At 36.4% G+C, this 15,123-nt stretch overlaps 1 pseudogene across 1 annotated transcript in view; it reads left to right on the top strand.

Moving 5' to 3' along the window:
* Positions 1–13,716, top strand: part of LOC149243775 (lipase-like PAD4) — a 176,393-nt pseudogene extending 162,677 nt beyond the window's left edge. Inside the window, exons 4-7 of the transcript XR_016246037.1 lie at positions 10,815–10,894; positions 11,446–11,770; positions 11,908–12,449; positions 12,676–13,716. The product of XR_016246037.1 is annotated as a lipase-like PAD4 (transcript). The remainder of the gene's footprint in view (positions 1–10,814; positions 10,895–11,445; positions 11,771–11,907; positions 12,450–12,675) is intronic.
* The last annotated feature ends 1,407 nt before the right edge of the window (positions 13,717–15,123 follow it).

Raw genomic sequence — 15,123 nt, 5'->3', positions numbered from 1 at the left:
ACAAAGTAGCAGGGCAAAGAACATATGCAGAAATGAAAGGTATAGATCCAGTAATAAAAAAAACAGAGAGCTAAATAAACCAAACTAAATAGAGAGTTGAATAACCAAAACTACAAATAAAGACTGTATACCTCTAGATTTAAAAAATGACGTAGCTAGGGCTACCAGAAACATTTTCGCGTGAAACGAAAGGGGTTACTCACTGGAAAAGATGCTCCTAACACAATAGAGCGGTCCTCTCGGCCCGAAAGTAGTCAGAAATAGTAGATGTAGGACACGACAGTCGGATGCAGTTGTACCGGCTTCGGATTTGGATCACTAATGGATGCGACCCTCAACTTGGCTCTGATACCATGTAGGAATTTACAGGGTAACTTCCTCAGACAGAACACCAAAGGACACTACTCACAAGCAAATCATAGACCAATACACCAATATTCTTGACGTGGTTAAAACCCACAAAGAGGGAAATAGTGCACGGCCTGAGCCAACGCGGCCACTTCAGGCAATTTAGTAATAAAAGAAATAAATTTACATAAGCTTCTCTCATGAACGATCACCCTACAAATGACCCTCCATGCTCTTTAAATAGAGATCATGGACTAATCAGGTTTTAAGCCAATATTCATGTCTAGAACATATCAGGATCACCGGATTGTAAGTTACAAAATTACATAACAAAGAAACACACTTTACCTAACTCTATACTAGACCAAGTTATACTTAGCTATTTCCTATGTGTCAGAATATCCTAACATAAATGATCTGATTTTCACAAGGAGTGATGATCTTCTCATTGTTGATTTCAAAGAAGTCATGAAAGATGAATTTGAAATGACATATTTGAGGTTGTTAAGGTACTTTCTATGATCCAGAATTATGTAGGAATGCAAAATAATACAGATATAAACATAAACATAGAGATGCAACATAAGTAAATCTTCATTTCATTAATATCAGAAAACTGAAAGACGCTTACAAATAAAATGGAAATAAACTATCTTGGGTGATGGTAGTTTTTCTATAAGGAGAGATGTGGCGGCTACATGCCTTTGAACTATGTTACAATCAGGCTCAAGGGAATTTTTATTATTGAACAATAAGGGAAAACCCTAAACAACCAAAACCCTAACCCCAAGAGATGGAACGTGAAGAGTTTGTGGGCATCGTTAGGGTTAGTTGGGCAGCTAACTTCTCGTGGTTGTAACTTGGTCATATGATCTTCGTTTGGCACATACGATACCTCATTGGAAACATCTCTCTCAGTACTACAAGATTTTCTGCAGGTCCTCACCTTTGGATATGGGCCTACTGTAGACCTCAAAAAAATGTCGTTTAGGGGGTCAAAATAGCTCCGGAAGTTGAGGACCTCAAAAACTACTAAAAATAGGAAATGTTGTTATAATCAAGGAAAAAAATGAAACTAATTGGAGGTTTAGGCAGAATAGTTAGGTGGCCACCAATATCCACCTAGATCAATTCTCCACCCTTGGGAAGAAATTGTCCCCATTGCGTGGAGAGCCTCCATGAGGTGAGGAATTTTTTGTTGAACTTGGTCCTTAGTGAACCACTTGCCCTGGTGAAGGAGTTATCCTGCCTTGACAAATCGATATAGCTATATCCTCTATTGGTGAGTGCTCTTGATTTATGTGTCCATGATCTTGTCCATTGTGGCTTGCTCGATGTAACTTGGGATTAGCTATGTTGGTGTCATCTGATCAACAATGCCAGACATGTCCAACAATGGGCGAAAGTATGGTTGCAATCAGTCCACATTAAACACTGGGTGTAAGCCAAGGAACAGTGGAATGCTAAGCTTGAAGGAATTGTCCCCTACCACCTTGGTGATGGTGCACGAACCATACCAGAGGAGGCGAAGCTTGCGGTGGGGCCCAATGAGGTGCTCCTGTAGATGTAACCAAACATTGTCGCCCACATGAAACTTGTATGGCACCCGATGTTGATCATGACACTACTTGTACTTGGAATTGGCTCTCAAATATGTCATGGACTTGCTAGTGGATGTGTTGAATGCGCTCAATGAAGTTGTTAGCCTTGTCAGCTTCAGATTGGACATGAGTTGAATCTTCCTGAGTAGCTACAAATGGTATGGCCACATCAATGGGGCATAGTGGCTGGAATCCCACCCCCACTGGAAAGGGGTTGTGGCCAGTCGAGCTATGGAGAGTTCTGTTATAGCTATGTTGGGCATAGGGGTGGATTTCATCCCATGTGTATGGATGCCTTGAGTGGTACATGTGAAAAATTTCCATGATCATCCTATTGATAACCTTTATTTGGCCCTCAGTTTTGTGGTGGAAGGTCATGGACTTAGTGAGCTTGGTATCTAGCACTGACCAGAGGCTTGACCAAAATATATTTAGGAACCTGTTGTCCCTATATGAGATAATTGACTATGGTATCCCAAAGAGTACCCACACTTGTTAAATGAAGATCTTATTAGTGACTTATACTCTTCTTGCAGGCCACCAGAATGGCCATCTTAGAGAATATGTTAACGACCACGAAAACACAGGCATTCCATGCTTAATAGAAGGAAGGCCTGACATGTAATCCATGGAGATTGATTCCCAAGGATGACTAGGAGTAGGAAAAGGAGTATATAGGCCTTGCTTCTTGATTGTAGGTTTGGCAATGACATAGGCAATGTAGGATCTTATGTACTCCCAAACATCCTATCGAAGGTTCAACCAATAAACATACTTCTCCAGTATTGCAATTATTTTCTCTACTCTGAAATGTTGAGCGACTCGACTATAGTGCGCCTCCCAAATCATCTTAGCATGCTCACTTGAAGGAACATAGAGGTGTCCCAGGTGGCATAATGGTGTGCCCTAGAGGTGAAAATATGGAAATTTCTTACCTTCCAGAAGCCTCTGGTATGTGTTGCCGAGTTCTAGATCGCTCCTCTAAAGATGAGGCCACCTTGAAGTTTCATGTCCACAAGAGTCGAGCACAATGGTGAGCACCATAACTTGTGGTCAGGTGAGATAGTCGGCAACTTTCCTTATGTTTGTGTGAACTGCAGGGGTTAGTGGTCTATGTCGATGATTGTTTCCTTCCCCATAATGTAATGTTGAATTGTCGGCATGCCTGCATAATGGAATACATATCTTTGTCATAGGTGGAATAATTTTGGACTGTGTCTAAAAGTGTCTCATTATGATACGCCACTAGATGCCGCTACTAAGTAATAACTGCACCAATAGCATAGTCGAAGGGATCTATCTCAATCTCAAATGATCGTTGTAGGTTTGGTAATGTGAGAACTGGTGTAGAGCAGAGGTGATGCTTCAACTCGGAAAACACCTTATGTTGGGATTCAAACCAACAGAACTTTTGTTTCGATCCTCCCTTGGTGACTTGACTCAAAGTCCAAGTGATATGAGATAACCCCAACATGAACCTGTGGTAGAAGTTGGAAAGACCTAGAAAGTTGTGGAGCTCTATTAGAGTGGTTGGGGATGGCCAATCTTGAATTACTTGTGTGTTGACTGGGTCCACATGCACCCCTCGCTCATCAATGACGTACCCCAGATATTGAACTTGGGTCATACCAAAAGTGAATTTCCCCAAATTTGCACACAACTTGTGTTGTCATAGGGTTTGGAGGACCTATTGAATATGGTGTGGGTGCTCTTCCCAACTCTGGATGAAGATCAGGATGTCATACAAATACACTACCATAAATTAGTTGGTGAAGTGTTGCAAGCTGTCGTCCATCAACCTCGTGAAGCTTGTGGGGGCATTCATCAACCTGAAAGGCATGACCATCCATTTGAAGAGGCCCTCCTTGGATTTGAAGGCAATCTTCCACACATCAAAAGGTTCTATTGGAACCTGTTGATAATCGAACTTCAAATCACTCTTGCTGAAATATTTTGTTCCCTTGAGTTGGTCCAAAAGGTCATAAATCCATGGGATTGGTTACCTTTTTTGCACAATGATCTTATTCATCACTCAATAGTCAATACAAAGTATCTAGGTGTCATCTTTCTTCTGTAACAACACGATTGGGCTCCCATAGGGTGACGAACTTGGCCTGATGTTCCCTTTCTGCAACAACTCCTAAATTTGCCCCTTAATTTCTTCATTTTCCATAATAGATCATTGGTAGATTGGTTCGTTGGGTAGCGACATGCTTGGGGTCAAATCAATGGAGTGCTTGACCTGATAGCATAAGGGTACCCCTATGGGTGAGTTGAAGATGTCCCTCTATTCCTCCATGACCTTGTCCATCTAAGGCTACCTTATGGAGGAGCCCTGTATGGAGGTTGTGGATGTGGCCACAGGCTTCTTCTTGCCCTGAGGGCGAATCATAAGGAAGACAAATTTCCCGGTCTGGGAAACAGTCTAACTGCACTGCTTCACATAGGTTAAAGAGATGGCAGTAAGCGATGCTACCTTCAGGATCTTGTATAACTTATTTCCCAAAGAAATAATAATAGTATGAGGTTTAGATTCAAACAAAACATGACACTTCCACAAGTATGGTTGGCCTAATAATACATCTCAAACTTCAAGAGGAGCAACATCACATAGTATCTCATATGTGAAGGGATTGATGTTGTAGGGAAGGTGATACTACTAGCTAACGCAAAGATCTCATCCTTAGTGAAAACACGTGATGGTATATGGCTGCGCATGTGGTGTGATCAGTAGGACCAACTGCTTCACGACCTTTGCTGATATGAGGTTCTTTTGGCTTCCGTTGTCGATAATGAACTGCAGTGGAGAACCCTTCACACACATTTGTGTGTGGAAGAGCCACTCCCCCTCCTCTGGATCTTCAGGCTCCATCTTTTGGATTTTGGTGGTGGAAATGATGGAATTGTGCTCTGCATCAATAATATTTTCCCTTTGTCATTCCCCTTGTCGGGTTTTGACTCAGAGTTAGAAAATGCATCTGATTCAGAATACTTTAGCTCAAGCACTAGTGACTGCTTGGATCGAGACTCACTTGTGTTGTGAGTGGGGCTCTTACGGAACTCACACCATTTCCCTATTTCTGTTTTTGTCTTCATAGTGTTGTTCCTTTCTTGGGGCTTGACGAGTTTTCTTGGGTCGCACCGCCTAGGATTTTTCCTTTGTTCTGTGATATGGGGGAGCCTTTCCCTTGCTTCAGATTCGCAGATCCAAATTCTTGCTTATTTTGCTTAAAAATTTTCTTAATGTTGGCGATATAGCAGTATGTTGCACCAAGCGAGGAGATTGCAAGGAACTCCATTTCCTCCTGAATGTATTTGTGAAAGAAGTTGCGGTACTTGAACACCAATTTTTTTTTTTTTTTTTTTTTCCGAATATTTGATACCCAACTTTTTGTTCAAGGTATGGAAAAGATTATTCAACTCATGCACATCTTTATCTCTTTGTTGTTGCAACGTTGTCCATTGTATGTACTTGTCCTCATAGCTTCTTACAAGGAAATATTTGTTTATTTGGGGTATCATCGGAATTGCTCTAGCCACAAAAATTGGTGGAGAGGCTAAAAAACATGAGATCTCCAATACCCAGAAATAGTTCGGGAAGATTCTAAACAGTTTGGGAGATATTAAAATAATTAATATTTTTAATGGATTTCCTAAGTCTAAACTTAGGGAAAATAAAATATTAATGTGAATTAATATAAAATTGTGTTAGAAGGGTCCAAAAGTCATGGATCAAGACAGAGTTAATCTTAGCCATTGATTAGGGACTTAAGCTCGACCGTTTAATTGTCAATGAGAAAAGTATAAGAGGAGGCTTGAGGGTCACTTGGAGAATACATTGAGTTGATCAAGAATTTGATTTTCTGGGGCAGGGTTTGCTGAGGAAATCGAAGGAGTGATCAAAGTTGCAGCTGAGGGATAGTGAATATAGAAGCAGAAAGGTAGAGATAGTATCATGAGGATCATCGTAGAAGTTGGGAGAGAGGGACGTAGAGCCAGCTAGAGGATCACACAGAGCCAGTCAGGGTCCACACAGAGGCAGCCAAGAGCTGCGCAGTGCCTCAGAGAGCTAGCGTGGGTGACGCAGAGGCTCTGAGGGCTGACACAGTGCCTCCAGAGGCTGACGAAGGGTGAGTTTGGGTGATGCTGGGAAGACCCTGGGCCAAAAAGGGCTAACACAGTCCCTAGAGGAAGATGCTAGAGATTTTGTAGAGCAGATTAGGAGCTGAGAGCTGCGGGATTGTTTATCCAGGGTTTTAGCCGGAATATTTGCCTTCGACTGAGAGGTTCTATTGTCGATATTATTTTTCGTTGGGTGAGCCGGTTTTGGAACCTAGATAGTATTCTGAAACTACTTAATAATTAAAACACTTAGATAGCTACACCGGTTTTCCCGCATTGGGTTTTTCCGGGGACATTGGTCCAAAAACAACAGTGTCACTTATGTGCTTTTTTTATTTCCTTCAGTTGATGATCTGTACTGTGTTGAGCATGTACCTGTATTTATTTTCAGTATTTACATGTTAAATAACTTTTTAATTAATCAGAACATGTAGGTAGAAATAAATCATAAAAGTACATGAAGGGTTTCTAATAGTTAGACTTAGAAATTCCAATAATATTGTTCCTTGATGGCATCTTAGAAATAATTCCAATTGTGTGTGGTTGAAAATAATGAGGGTTCTCTCTCATCTCTCTATTCACAGTAGGCTTCCCACCAGTCCTTGACATGGGGAGTGGCTTTTAGGAGTGCAAAAGCAATATTTTCTCAATTGGAAATGTTATGAATCGAAAAATATCCCTCCAACATATTTAACCATCTATTTATGGTGCCTGCATCTATCTGGCCTTCAAATAGGGGAATGTCAAAGTTTACTTGAACCTTAAAGGGAGTGGCACCTCTAGAGTGACTACTAGATGAAGATGTGTGGCTTGTGGGTAGCAATTGAAGTACCTGGGAAAAGTTATCCATCATCGCGTTTCACTATCACTTGAGAGCTTCCTCGAGCATATTTTGAAACGATCTCTTGCTTCCTCGTCTTTCTTTTCTTCTAACATGGGAAGTTGTTGGGGTTTGCAAGGTTGGTCTTGTGAAGGTTTAACCAATTTGAGCCCTAACTCCTTATACCCTAACCTCATTGGGGACATGCACAGAAAAATAGAGAAAGAGCAAACCACTCTGATATAATTGATCCAGACTTATGCAAGAATGCAATAGAATACATATATAAACATAAACGCATAGATGGAGTAGAAATAAATCTTGATTTCATTAATACCAAAGAACTAAAAGATGATTACAAAAAAAATGGAAATAAACTAGCCTGAGAGATGGTAGCTTATCTCTAAGGAGATATGTTGCCACTACATGCCTCTAAACAATGTTACAATGAGGCTCAAGGGCCTTTTTATTATTGAACAACAAGGAAAAACTCTAAACAACCAAAACCCAAACCCCAAGAGATGGAACACCAAGAGTTTGTGGACCCAGTTGGGGTTAGTTGGGAAACCAACCTCCTGGGATTGTAATTTCGTCATATGATCTCCATTTGGCACGTACGATACCTCGTTGGCAAGATCTCTATGAGTACTATAAGATTTTCCGCATGTCCTTTCCTATGGCCAAGGGCCTACTATGAAACTCAAAAAAATGTTATTTAGGGGGTCAAAACAACTCTTGAAGTCTAGGACCCGAAAAACTGCTAAAAATAGAAAATGTTGCTATAATCAAGGAAATGATGAAACCAACTGGGGGTCTAAGTGGAATAGGTGGGTGGCCACCAATATCCACTTGATCATTCTAGGTATATATGTGAGGAAATGGAAGATGCCATTTCTACTTCTCAAACAAAATATGCAACATACATCTTGGAGAGGTTTATAATGGAAAACAACAAACCTATTCCAACTCCAATAACCATGGATTTGAAATTGAGCAAAGATGATTGCAACAATAATGTAAATCCAACACTATACAAAAGCATGGTTGGTAGCTTGATGTATTTTACTGCAACTAGACCTGATTTAATGTATGTAGTGAGGTTGGTCACAAGATTCATGAAGGCACCAAAGGAGACACATTGGCTAGCAACTGAAATAATTCTAAGCTATGTTAATGGAACCAAAGGATATGGCATCTTATATACTACAACAAATGATTTTATGCTAGTTGGATATACTGATAGTGATTGGGTAGGATGTGTAGATGATAGAAAAAACACATGATGAGACTATATTTTTCATTTGGGTTCGAGAGTTATTTCATGGGCTTCCAAGAAACAACCAATTGTTTCTCTTTCCACAACTGAAGCTGAATATGTCACAATAATAGGGAAAACATGTCAAACAATTTGGATGAGATGAATGTTGAAATATTTATGGCATGAACAAGAAGAAATGACAAAAGAAATATTGTGACAACAATTTTGCAATTGCAATATCCAAAAACTTTGTTTTTCACAAAAAGAAGTAAACATATTGACACAAGGTATCATTTCATCAGGGAGTTGTTTAATAATGGAGCTTTTGTTTTGGAACATTGCAAATCTCAAGATTATGTTGACATCTTCACCAAACCATTAGCAAAAGAAAATTTTGTACATCTAAGAGGTTATTTCGACATAATTAATATCAATATTTGTGATTAAGTGAGAGTGTTGGAAATAATCTCAATTATCAAATTAAAAGTTTTGATTATGTCATACTTGGAGAGTACGAGCAAATCAAAAGTGCAGAGTTTTCTTACAAGCTAGAGGAACGTGAGTGTAAATGAAATTTTGAGTTGTGTCTAAGTTTCCCAACTCTACACATCCATCATTCAAAAATTAATTAGTGTCATTTAAACTGGGCAACATGATTTTGCATGCATACTGCCCAATTAATATGTGAGTATGCAATCTCACTCGGACTAGAAATAGGGTGGGAGAGGATAATATTGATTCCTCCCTACCACCTAAGCTAAACCCACTTGAGAGGGTGGGAGAGGATAATATTGATTCCTCCCTACCACCTAAGCTAAACCCACTTGACATGAGTTTTTCTGTATTAATTTCATTACTTTTTATGTTTAATATTTTATTTAATTACATAATTATTGTTATTTTTAATTAATTATCTAAATTAAAGATTTTTTTATGTTAATTTGATTAATTAATATATAGAATGTTTTGCTCAATTAAATTAATATAAATCCATTTTAATTATGTTAATAATGTGCATATTTTGAAATGGGATTTTTAAAATTTTAATTTAACATTCACTTTAAATATTTTTAGAAATAGTCATATATCAAAAGTTAATAATTTTTTACTTGTATTTTTAAATGTATATATATGTCTAACTCATACCTTAATTATTTTTATAATAATAATAATAATAATAATAATAATAATAATAATAATAAAGCTATAATTTAGCTTATTTTAAAGATTGTTTTAATTGAGCCAAGAGGTCCATTCTACAGCCCAATATGATGCGTAACTTTGTTAGTCTGTCACTAAAGTTGAAATTTTTCTTATATGGGCCAAAATAAAAAATTTAAAAAGTCTAAAATAAATAAATAAATAACTATACAAAACTTTTAAATAGTGTAGACTCATAAAAAAATTGAATCAGAAATTAGATCCCTCTCAATATGTATTTAAAATGGATTTATGCTGGTCTTAACAATATTATATGTATAATAAAATATATGTTTTTATTTTTTTATTTTTACAACTATTTTACTTTATATAGCTGCACTAATCTTACATATATTATTATTGGAAACATAATAGATATAATACTATTAGAAACTTTACAACATTAAAATGTGTATATAAGTGATTCCTTTAAGTTCTCTTGGTAATTATTATTTTTTATCTAACTATTGAGAATTAACTTTAAATGTCTTTTTATGGCATATAATTTTAGTGAAAATAAATTATAAAAAAAATTATATATATATAAAATTTATAAATTGAAATTTGATTTAATTTAATACTTAATAAATTTAAAATTAAAATAAATATACTTTTTATTTAACAAAACAATTCACAATAATATAATTATAGAATTAAACAAAACCTTCCTTCATGTAATAAAATTAAATTAATATGAAAAAACCCTAATATATTAATATATGGTTGACCGATTTTTTTGTCATTGATTCTGTAGGTTAAAAGTATTTAAATACAGAAAAAATACTACATATCGCTATTTTCAAATAAAATATAATTATTTTATTATTAATTCTCTATATCAAATATGCCTTTCTTCAAATAAAACATAATTATTTTATCATTTATTCTCTATATCAAAATGGCTATCTTCAAATAAAACATAATTATTTTATCATTGATTCTCTATATGAAATAGACAAAATTATGAATCAACATCTTAGAGTGAAATCAATAATAATAAACAAATTACCATCACAAAACTTACAATATAATTCCTAATAATTCCCAAATTACCATCACAAAACTTACAATATAATTCCTTATAATTCCCTCATCTTTTGGGTTGCCATTAGTGAATAATTTTTTCCCTCCACGTTCCACCCATTCACTACTTTCACGACGTGTGCACAGGTCTTTCAATTTATAATAATCTAAGATGACACTCTATTCACAATTGCCCAGCAACTCCGTACTCATTAAATTTCTCGGAGCCTTCCAAATCCAGCATATTTCTGCGTCCTGAAAATATTTGGACTATAATTTAACTCGGCACCCGACCATTAAAAATCTTGGAGTCCTTTTTCCTCTGTATTTCCACGATATTACTCAGTTCCGTCCATTTTCTATTTTTCCAGAATATTACTGGTCTCCTTCCAATTTCTATATAAAGCAAGAACCCCATTGTGCATTTATAACAAAATTTCAGGTGTTAGATCTGACACTATTGCGAAGCAAATCCAGCAGCAACACCAGACAGACCATGGAATCAGAATGGCAAACTCCACAGTAAGCATGGGCTTCCACAATCGTTTTCTCTTCTCTTTGCACGATCTGCTTGTTTTTGTCATAGGCTTCCCTCTGTCAATCTTGAAATTAATTTGTCACTGTGGAGGCTGGGTATGTTTTTTCATCTATATTCAATCAGCTTCAACACCTAAGTTTTTCACTTATTTTAATTACATTTTTATTTATTTTAATAATACATCATTTTCAGTTTTTATTTGTGCATTATCATTACCATCACATTTTATTTATGTTTATATTTTGTTAATTTTTTTCATTCGCATCTTGGTTCTTCATATCAATGTTGTGTTTTTGTTGGATCTGGTCATCTCTTCCATTTCTCCTTGTTTACCCAACTGTGTCCAACTGGCACATATAGTGTACAAAAATATAAGTTGACAAGGATTCCATGCTCACTTATCCATGGTCAACATTTTTCGGCTTGCAAAGCTTCGCAATTTCTACCCATTTAATGCACACAAATCTAAATTCAGAAGGGTCCATTCCTGCATATAGAGCCTATATGGCGCTGATTTACAGAAATGTTGATGCAGGTTCACTGTTAGTCAGGAGATTGCAACTTTTCTGGTGTCATGTGGACTACTGCCCCAGGTTTGGGAAGAGTCTCCTCATGCAAACAATTCAGAGGGCTTTACTCTGAATGAGCATGAAGATTTTGTATGTGTTGCTTTCGCTTCGTTTCAAAGAGTAGAAGATTTCATTGTCAACCAGAGTAAATGTGGAGAGGACAATATACAGACTGTTCAAAATGTCTTCTCTGAATGCCTCAAGGGTAATGATGGTGAACCAGCCTTCATTCATCCAGGAGCTCTTATGCTGTTTCTCCATATAATCGAGAAAACAGATTTCCAAGCAAAGGTAAATTGATATATCTATGTTCAACTGTGAGGAAAAAGTGAACTTAGTTTCTTAAGTAGACGGTTTACTTCATTAGGAGCAAATTTTTGAAATTTTAAAAAAGTAACATTGTATTCCTGTATTACATGATCAATCAGCTGCAGATTTACACGGACTTCCAACAAAAGAAACTCAAGCCCATCATATTTGTGGGTCAGTCCATAGGAGGGGCAGTTGCAACCTTGGCCACATTATGGGTTCTGGGAAAGAGGCTAAGGCAAAGCTCTCCCTTTTGTATCACGTTTGGTTGCCCTCTGGTCGGAGATGAAAGGCTTGTTGAAGCAGTTGGCCGTGAGAACTGGGGAGGAAACTTTTGTCACGTGGTTTCCAAGCATGATATTGTTCCTCGGATGCTCCTTGCACCGATTGAGTCAATTGCTAACCCCTTGACTACCATTTTTCCTTATTGGCAGGGCCCTTGCTAATCTTGGGACCCCATGCTACTATGCCAAGCCAACAAACTTCTTTTGATGAGATTGTACAGGCCTGTCTTTCAGAGCACATAAGGTATGATTCTGTTTTGGAGGAGGTTTTGCAAAACTCCATAAGAGGGATACGATCAATAGAGAATTCCAATTCAGAATCCCCTTACGAGATGGGTATTTTATTGCAGCTTGAAGCTATTGGCGTCGGAGCTCAGGTAATACTATTGGTGTTGAGGTTTTTCTGTGTCACAAGATTTCAATTTAAGGATCTCCCAGTCCTCACTGTGCATGTTATTTTTCCTAGTTCAGGGCCTTTTAATATTTGATATAAGGTTCTATTGTAGCACTGTCTTTATCTGTACTTTTGAATTTTACTTTTTTCGTCCAGGCATACTAATTGATTCTTGGTGTTGTTGAAATGGCGATGATAACTTTGCACAGAATGATGGTGCACAGGGTGCCCTACGAAAAGCTGGAGAAATTGAAGACAGTTTCCTCAGAAATGTTGATAAGCTAGCTACTGAATTAGGCCAAAAGCAAAGTCTTATGGCAGAGATTGAATGGTATAAAGAGCTTTGTGAGAAGAACCGTGGCATCGGATATTATGATGCCTTCAAGAACCGTGACACGAAGAGCGATATCGATGCGAATTTGCGTAGGGTAAAGCTTGCAGAGTTTTGGAATGATATTATTGAAATGTGGGAGAATCACGAGTTGCCCAGTGATTTCCAATCCCAAAATAAGTGGATAAATGCTGGCACTACATACAGAAAACTTGTAGAGCCTCTGGATATTGCATATTATTATCATCACACTAACGGCAACGGCAAATATCTTTCAGATGGAAGACCCAAACGCCATAAAGTTCTTCAGGAATGGATGGAAGCGAAAGAAAAAACTCGCAATAGAAGAGGTCAAAGAAGCCGCGGCAAGCCTGCGTCCCTTACTGAGGACTCGTGCTTTTGGGCATATGTAGAAGAGGCTTGGAAAGACCTGGAAAATCTGAAACAAGGCCAACACCAAAGCCTACAATGTCTTGAAGAGTTTGAAAAGCGTGTGACAACCATGAAGGACGCTCTCAAAATTTCTGCAGATGTTTTCTTCAAAGGAAGCAGCTTCATGAAATGGTCGGAAGAATGGGAAAATACAAAACAGATCATTCCCCTAGATGGAAAGTGAAAGCTGGAAAGGGGTGAATTTGCAGGAGTTGTGGATAAAGCTCTGTTACATGCTTCCAATTAGGTTGCTTGCTTTGTTTTTGAGATGTAATTTCTGCCTAAATATTTAAAAAGTAATCTCTGGAACTGTGAGGAAGAGGAGCTTCCTCCAATTAGATTGCGTGTTTTGTTTGTTTCAGTTGTTTAAAATAGTATGATTGTTGTAATGCTATCGTGGTTCTTCAAACGGGATTAAGTATTATTGCTGTAATTCCGTAATGGTTCTGCAAGCGAGATTTATGGAATATTAGCGTTTTCTGTAGGATATGGCTTGAAACGACTTTACGCGGTGACATTGGATTTTTCTTTTTAAGTTTCTCACGTTGAAAGATGAGATGGTTGGGGACGAAGTTAACATTTTATGCTTTCAAAAATCTTTGAAGGATGTTTTAGTTTATATATATATATATAATTTCTCAATTATATTTTAAAAAGGGCATATTAAAATAATATTTATAATTTTTTTTATAAAATATTCAAATTTTAGAATTTAAAATACAATCACTTTCCAAAACATCAAAAAAGCAAAACATCATAATTTTGTCTATTTCATATAGAGAATCAATGACAAAATAATTATATTTTATTCAAAGATAATGACATTTAATATAGAGAATCAATAATAAAATAATTATATTTTATTTGAAGATAGCCATATCTAAAATTAAAATAAATTTAATTTTTATTTAACAAAACAATTCACAATAATATAATTATAGAATTAAACAATTAAACAAAACTTTCTTTCATATTGTAAAATTAGAATTAGGCAATTAAACAAAACCTTCTTTCATATTGTAAAATTAAATTTTTTTGAAAATTAAATTTATATGTTTGACCAATTTCTTTTTGTCATTGATTCTGTGTTAAAAGTATTTAAATATAGAAAAAATATTACATATAGCTATCTTCAAATAAAATATTTCCTGTCCTGAAAATATAAATTCCAGCATATTTATATTTCCTTTCCTGAAAATATGTGGACTAATTCAATTTAACTCAGGGACCCACCCATTAAAAATCTTGGAGTCCTTTTTCCTCTGTATTTCCACGATATTACTCTGTTCATACCATTTTCTATATTTCCAGGATATTACTGGTCTCCTTCCAATTTCTATATAAAGCAAGAACCCCATTGTGCATTTATAACAAAATTTCAGGTGTTAGATCTGACACTATTGCGAAGCAAATCCAGCAGCAACACTAGACAGACCATGGAATCAGAATGGCAAACTCCATAAACACTAGACAGACCATGGAATCAGAATGGCAAACTCCATAGTAATCATGAGCTTCCACAATCGTTTTCTCTTCTCTTTGCACGATCTGCTTGTTTTTGTCATAGGCTACCCTTTGTCAATCTTGAAATTAATTTATTCAGTGTGGAGGCTAGGTATGTTTTTTCATTTATATTCATTAGCTTCAACACCTAAGTTTTTCACTTATTTTAATTACATTTTTATTTATTTTAATAATACATTATTTTCAGTTTTTATTTGTGCATTATCATTACCATCAAATTTTATTTATGTTTATATTTTGTTAATTATTTTCATTCTCATCTTGGTTCTTCACATCAGGTAATCAGAGTAATGTTGTGTTTTTGTTGGATCTGGTCATTTCCTCTATTTCTCCTTATTTACCCAACTGTGTCCAACTGGCACATATAGTG

This window comes from Pinus tabuliformis, chromosome 8, assembly GCF_031772625.1.
Source record: "Pinus tabuliformis cultivar Carrire ecotype Pingquan chromosome 8, CPIR1, whole genome shotgun sequence".
NCBI classification, from domain to species: Eukaryota; Viridiplantae; Streptophyta; class Pinopsida; order Pinales; family Pinaceae; genus Pinus; species Pinus tabuliformis.
This window is presented reverse-complemented; position numbering and strand designations above follow the sequence as displayed.